Source organism: Pseudophryne corroboree, chromosome 6, assembly GCF_028390025.1.
Source record: "Pseudophryne corroboree isolate aPseCor3 chromosome 6, aPseCor3.hap2, whole genome shotgun sequence".
In the NCBI taxonomy this organism is placed as follows: domain Eukaryota; kingdom Metazoa; phylum Chordata; class Amphibia; order Anura; family Myobatrachidae; genus Pseudophryne; species Pseudophryne corroboree.
In genome coordinates, this window is record NC_086449.1 from 820,212,304 (window position 1) to 820,221,527 (window position 9,224).

A 9,224-nucleotide genomic window follows, 5' to 3' on the forward strand; every position below is an offset into this window, starting at 1 on the left:
TCACACAGGGGTATCATCACCCAGGAGACATACAGCAGTCACACAGGGGGTATCATCACCCAGGAGACATACAGCAGTCACACAGGATATCATCACCCAGGAGACATACAGCAGTCACACAGGATATCATCACCCAGGAGACATACAGCAGTCACACAGGGGATATCATCACCCAGGAGACATACAGCAGTCACACAGGAGATATCATCACCCAGGAGACATACAGCAGTCACACAGGATATCATCACCCAGGAGACATACAGCAGTCACACAGGATATCATCACCCAGGAGACATACAGCAGTCACACAGGGGGTATCATCACCCAGGAGACATACAGCAGTCACACAGGATATCATCACCCAGGAGACATACAGCAGTCACACAGGATATCATCACCCAGGAGACATACAGCAGTCACACAGGGGTATCATCACCCAGGAGACATACAGCAGTCACACAGGATATCATCACCCAGGAGACATACAGCAGTCACACAGGGATATCATCACCCAGGAGACATACAGCAGTCACACAGGATATCATCACCCAGGAGACATACAGCAGTCACACAGGATATCATCACCCAGGAGACATACAGCAGTCACACAGGGGATATCATCACCCAGGAGACATACAGCAGTCACACAGGGATATCATCACCCAGGAGACATACAGCAGTCACACAGGATATCATCACCCAGGAGACATACAGCAGTCACACAGGGATATCATCACCAGGAGACATACAGCAGTCACACAGGATATCATCACCCAGGAGACATACAGCAGTCACACAGGGATATCATCACCCAGGAGACATACAGCAGTCACACAGGATATCATCACCCAGGAGACATACAGCAGTCACACAGGATATCATCACCCAGGAGACATACAGCAGTCACACAGGATATCATCACCCAGGAGACATACAGCAGTCACACAGGAGACATCATCACCCAGGAGACATACAGCAGTCACAAAGGATATCATCACCCAGGAGACATACAGCAGTCACACAGGGATATCATCACCCAGGAGACATACAGCAGTCACACAGGATATCATCACCCAGGAGACATACAGCAGTCACACAGGATATCATCACCCAGGAGACATACAGCAGTCACACAGGAGATATCATCACCCAGGAGACATACAGCAGTCACACAGGATATCATCACCCAGGAGACATACAGCAGTCACACAGGATATCATTACCCAGGAGACATACAGCAGTCACACAGGGATATCATCACCCAGGAGACATACAGCAGTCACACAGGAGATATCATCACCCAGGAGACATACAGCAGTCACACAGGGATATCATCACCCAGGAGACATACAGCAGTCACACAGGATATCATCACCCAGGAGACATACAGCAGTCACACAGGGGTATCATCACCCAGGAGACATACAGCAGTCACACAGGATATCATCACCCAGGAGACATACAGCAGTCACACAGGATATCATCACCCAGGAGACATACAGCAGTCACACAGGGGATATCATCACCCAGGAGACATACAGCAGTCACACAGGGATATTATCACCCAGGAGACATACAGCAGTCACACAGGAGATATCATCACCCAGGAGACATACAGCAGTCACACAGGATATCATCACCCAGGAGACATACAGCAGTCACACAGGATATCATCACCCAGGAGACGTACAGCAGTCACACAGAGGGTATCATCACCCAGGAGACATACAGCAGTCACACAGGATATCATCACCCAGGAGACATACAGCAGTCACACAGGGCATATCATCACCCAGGAGACATACAGCAGTCACACAGGGGGTATCATCACCCAGGAGACATACAGCAGTCACACAGGATATCATCACCCAGGAGACATACATCAGTCACACAGGATATCATCACCCAGGAGACATACAGCAGTCACACAGGATATCATCACCCAGGAGACATACAGCAGTCACACAGGGGGTATCATCACCCAGGAGACATACAGCAGTCACACAGGATATCATCACCCAGGAGACATACATCAGTCACACAGGATATCATCACCCAGGAGACATACAGCAGTCACACAGGATATCATCACCCAGGAGACATACAGCAGTCACACAGGATATCATCACCCAGGAGACATACAGCAGTCACACAGGATATCATCACCCAGGAGACATACAGCAGTCACACAGGATATCATCACCCAGGAGACATACAGCAGTCACACAGGATATCATCACCCAGGACACATACAGCAGTCACACAGGAGATATCATCACCCAGGAGACATACAGCAGTCACACAGGGGTATCATCACCCAGGAGACATACAGCAGTCACACAGGGGGTATCATCACCCAGGAGACATACAGCAGTCACACAGGGATATCATCACCCAGGAGACATACAGCAGTCACACAGGATATCATCACCCAGGGGACATACAGCAGTCACACAGGGTATCATCACCCAGGAGACATACAGCAGTCACACAGGATATCATCACCCAGGAGACATACAGCAGTCACACAGGATATCATCACCCAGGAGACATACAGCAGTCACACAGGGGGTATCATCACCCAGGAGACATACAGCAGTCACACAGGGGATATCATCACCCAGGAGACATACAGCAGTCACACAGGATATCATCACCCAGGGGACATACAGCAGTCACACAGGGGTATCATCACCCAGGAGACATACAGCAGTCACACAGGATATCATCACCCAGGAGACATACAGCAGTCACACAGGATATCATCACCCAGGAGACATACAGCAGTCACACAGGATATCATCACCCAGGAGACATACAGCAGTCACACAGGATATCATCACCCAGGAGACATACAGCAGTCACACAGGATATCATCACCCAGGAGACATACAGCAGTCACACAGGAGATATCATCACCCAGGAGACATACAGCAGTCACACAGGATATCATCACCCAGGAGACATACAGCAGTCACACAGGATATCATCACCCAGGAGACATACAGCAGTCACACAGGGGGTATCATCACCCAGGAGACATACAGCAGTCACACAGGATATCATCACCCAGGAGACATACAGCAGTCACACAGGGGTATCATCACCCAGGAGACATACAGCAGTCACACAGGAGTATCATCACCCAGGAGACATACAGCAGTCACACAGGATATCATCACCCAGGAGACATACAGCAGTCACACAGGGGTATCATCACCCAGGAGACATACAGCAGTCACACAGGGGGTATCATCACCCAGGAGACATACAGCAGTCACACAGGATATCATCACCCAGGAGACATACAGCAGTCACACAGGATATCATCACCCAGGAGACATACAGCAGTCACACAGGGGATATCATCACCCAGGAGACATACAGCAGTCACACAGGAGATATCATCACCCAGGAGACATACAGCAGTCACACAGGATATCATCACCCAGGAGACATACAGCAGTCACACAGGATATCATCACCCAGGAGACATACAGCAGTCACACAGGGGGTATCATCACCCAGGAGACATACAGCAGTCACACAGGATATCATCACCCAGGAGACATACAGCAGTCACACAGGATATCATCACCCAGGAGACATACAGCAGTCACACAGGGGTATCATCACCCAGGAGACATACAGCAGTCACACAGGATATCATCACCCAGGAGACATACAGCAGTCACACAGGGATATCATCACCCAGGAGACATACAGCAGTCACACAGGATATCATCACCCAGGAGACATACAGCAGTCACACAGGATATCATCACCCAGGAGACATACAGCAGTCACACAGGGGATATCATCACCCAGGAGACATACAGCAGTCACACAGGGATATCATCACCAGGAGACATACAGCAGTCACACAGGATATCATCACCCAGGAGACATACAGCAGTCACACAGGGATATCATCACCCAGGAGACATACAGCAGTCACACAGGATATCATCACCCAGGAGACATACAGCAGTCACACAGGGATATCATCACCCAGGAGACATACAGCAGTCACACAGGATATCATCACCCAGGAGACATACAGCAGTCACACAGGATATCATCACCCAGGAGACATACAGCAGTCACACAGGATATCATCACCCAGGAGACATACAGCAGTCACACAGGAGACATCATCACCCAGGAGACATACAGCAGTCACAAAGGATATCATCACCCAGGAGACATACAGCAGTCACACAGGGATATCATCACCCAGGAGACATACAGCAGTCACACAGGATATCATCACCCAGGAGACATACAGCAGTCACACAGGATATCATCACCCAGGAGACATACAGCAGTCACACAGGAGATATCATCACCCAGGAGACATACAGCAGTCACACAGGATATCATCACCCAGGAGACATACAGCAGTCACACAGGATATCATTACCCAGGAGACATACAGCAGTCACACAGGGATATCATCACCCAGGAGACATACAGCAGTCACACAGGAGATATCATCACCCAGGAGACATACAGCAGTCACACAGGATATCATCACCCAGGAGACATACAGCAGTCACACAGGATATCATCACCCAGGAGACATACAGCAGTCACACAGGGGTATCATCACCCAGGAGACATACAGCAGTCACACAGGATATCATCACCCAGGAGACATACAGCAGTCACACAGGATATCATCACCCAGGAGACATACAGCAGTCACACAGGGGATATCATCACCCAGGAGACATACAGCAGTCACACAGGGATATTCATCACCCAGGAGACATACAGCAGTCACACAGGAGATATCATCACCCAGGAGACATACAGCAGTCACACAGGATATCATCACCCAGGAGACATACAGCAGTCACACAGGATATCATCACCCAGGAGACGTACAGCAGTCACACAGAGGGTATCATCACCCAGGAGACATACAGCAGTCACACAGGATATCATCACCCAGGAGACATACAGCAGTCACACAGGGATATCATCACCCAGGAGACATACAGCAGTCACACAGGGGGTATCATCACCCAGGAGACATACAGCAGTCACACAGGATATCATCACCCAGGAGACATACATCAGTCACACAGGATATCATCACCCAGGAGACATACAGCAGTCACACAGGATATCATCACCCAGGAGACATACAGCAGTCACACAGGGGTATCATCACCCAGGAGACATACAGCAGTCACACAGGATATCATCACCCAGGAGACATACATCAGTCACACAGGATATCATCACCCAGGAGACATACAGCAGTCACACAGGATATCATCACCCAGGAGACATACAGCAGTCACACAGGATATCATCACCCAGGAGACATACAGCAGTCACACAGGATATCATCACCCAGGAGACATACAGCAGTCACACAGGATATCATCACCCAGGAGACATACAGCAGTCACACAGGATATCATCACCCAGGACACATACAGCAGTCACACAGGAGATATCATCACCCAGGAGACATACAGCAGTCACACAGGGGTATCATCACCCAGGAGACATACAGCAGTCACACAGGGGTATCATCACCCAGGAGACATACAGCAGTCACACAGGGATATCATCACCCAGGAGACATACAGCAGTCACACAGGATATCATCACCCAGGAGACATACAGCAGTCACACAGGATATCATCACCCAGGGACATACAGCAGTCACACAGGGGTATCATCACCCAGGAGACATACAGCAGTCACACAGGATATCATCACCCAGGAGACATACAGCAGTCACACAGGATATCATCACCCAGGAGACATACAGCAGTCACACAGGATATCATCACCCAGGAGACATACAGCAGTCACACAGGAGATATCATCACCCAGGAGACATACAGCAGTCACACAGGAGATATCATCACCCAGGAGACATACAGCAGTCACACAGGATATCATCACCCAGGAGACATACAGCAGTCACACAGGATATCATACCCAGGAGACATACAGCAGTCACACAGGGGATATCATCACCCAGGAGACATACAGCAGTCACACAGGATATCATCACCCAGGAGACATACAGCAGTCACACAGGATATCATCACCCAGGAGACATACAGCAGTCACACAGGATATCATCACCCAGGAGACATACAGCAGTCACACAGGATATCATCACCCAGGAGACATACAGCAGTCACACAGGATATCATCACCCAGGAGACATACAGCAGTCACACAGGATATCATCACCCAGGAGACATACAGCAGTCACACAGGATATCATCACCCAGGAGACATACAGCAGTCACACAGGATATCATCACCCAGGAGACATACAGCAGTCACACAGGATATCATCACCCAGGAGACATACAGCAGTCACACAGGAGATATCATCACCCAGGAGACGTACAGCAGTCACACAGGAGGTATCATCACCCAGGAGACATACAGCAGTCACACAGGATATCATCACCCAGGAGACATACAGCAGTCACACAGGATATCATCACCCAGGAGACATACAGCAGTCACACAGGAGATATCATCACCCAGGAGACGTACAGCAGTCACACAGGGGGTATCATCACCCAGGAGACATACAGCAGTCACACAGGATATCATCACCCAGGAGACATACAGCAGTCACACAGGAGATATCATCACCCAGGAGACATACAGCAGTCACACAGGATATCATCACCCAGGAGACATACAGCAGTCACACAGGATATCATCACCCAGGAGACATACAGCAGTCACACAGGATATCATCACCCAGGAGACATACAGCAGTCACACAGGATATCATCACCCAGGAGACATACAGCAGTCACACAGGATATCATCACCCAGGAGACATACAGCAGTCACACAGGATATCATCACCAGGAGACATACAGCAGTCACACAGGAGATATCATCACCCAGGAGACATACAGCAGTCACACAGGATATCATCACCCAGGAGACATACAGCAGTCACACAGGATATCATCACCCAGGAGACATACAGCAGTCACACATGATATCATCACCCAGGAGACATACAGCAGTCACACAGGAGATATCATCACCCAGGAGACATACAGCAGTCACACAGGGGATATCATCACCAGGAGACATACAGCAGTCACACAGGATATCATCACCCAGGAGACATACAGCAGTCACACAGGATATCATCACCCAGGAGACATACAGCAGTCACACAGGATATCATCACCCAGGAGACATACAGCAGTCACACAGGATATCATCACCCAGCAGACGTACAGCAGTCACACAGGGATATCATCACCCTGGAGACATACAGCAGTCACACAGGATATCATCACCCAGGAGACATACAGCAGTCACACAGGGGTATCATCACCCAGGAGACATACAGCAGTCACACAGGGGATATCATCACCCAGGAGACATACAGCAGTCACACATGATATCATCACCCAGGAGACATACAGCAGTCACACAGGAGATATCATCACCCAGGAGACATACAGCAGTCACACAGGGGATATCATCACCCAGGAGACATACAGCAGTCACACAGGAGACATCATCACCCAGGAGACATACAGCAGTCACACAGGATATCATCACCCAGGAGACATACAGCAGTCACACAGGGATATCATCACCCAGGAGACATACAGCAGTCACACAGGATATCATCACCCAGGAGACATACAGCAGTCACACAGGATATCATCACCCAGGAGACATACAGCAGTCACACAGGATATCATCACCCAGGAGACATACAGCAGTCACACAGGGGATATCATCACCCAGGAGACATACAGCAGTCACACAGGATATCATCACCCAGGAGACATACAGCAGTCACACAGGGATATCATCACCCAGGAGACATACAGCAGTCACACAGGATATCATCACCCAGGAGACATACAGCAGTCACACAGGAGATATCATCACCCAGGAGACATACAGCAGTCACACAGGATATCATCACCCAGGAGACATACAGCAGTCACACAGGATATCATCACCCAGGAGACATACAGCAGTCACACAGGATATCATCACCCAGGAGACATACAGCAGTCACACAGGATATCATCACCCAGGAGACATACAGCAGTCACACAGGATATCATCACCCAGGAGACATACAGCAGTCACACAGGATATCATCACCCAGGAGACATACAGCAGTCACACAGGATATCATCACCCAGGAGACATACAGCAGTCACACAGGATATCATCACCCAGGAGACATACAGCAGTCACACAGGAGATATCATCACCCAGGAGACATACAGCAGTCACACAGGAGTATCATCACCCAGGAGACATACAGCAGTCACACAGGGTATCATCACCCAGGAGACATACAGCAGTCACACAGGAGATATCATCACCCAGGAGACATACAGCAGTCACACAGGATATCATCACCCAGGAGACATACAGCAGTCACACAGGATATCATCACCCAGGAGACATACAGCAGTCACACAGGATATCATCACCCAGGAGACATACAGCAGTCACACAGGATATCATCACCCAGGAGACATACAGCAGTCACACAGGAGATATCATCACCCAGGAGACATACAGCAGTCACACAGGATATCATCACCCAGGAGACATACAGCAGTCACACAGGATATCATCACCCAGGAGACATACAGCAGTCACACAGGATATCATCACCCAGGAGACATACAGCAGTCACACAGGATATCATCACCCAGGAGACATACAGCAGTCACACAGGAGATATCATCACCCAGGAGACATACAGCAGTCACACAGGGTATCATCACCCAGGAGACATACAGCAGTCACACAGGAGATATCATCACCCAGGAGACATACAGCAGTCACACAGGATATCATCACCCAGGAGACATACAGCAGTCACACAGGATATCATCACCCAGGAGACATACAGCAGTCACACAGGATATCATCACCCAGGAGACATACAGCAGTCACACAGGATATCATCACCCAGGAGACATACACAGCAGTCACACAGGATATCATCACCCAGGAGACATACAGCAGTCACACAGGGATATCATCACCCAGGAGACATACAGCAGTCACACAGGATATCATCACCCAGGAGACATACAGCAGTCACACAGGATATCATTACCCAGGAGACATACAGCAGTCACACAGGGATATCATCACCCAGGAGACATACAGCAGTCACACAGGAGATATCATCACCCAGGAGACATACAGCAGTCACACAGGGA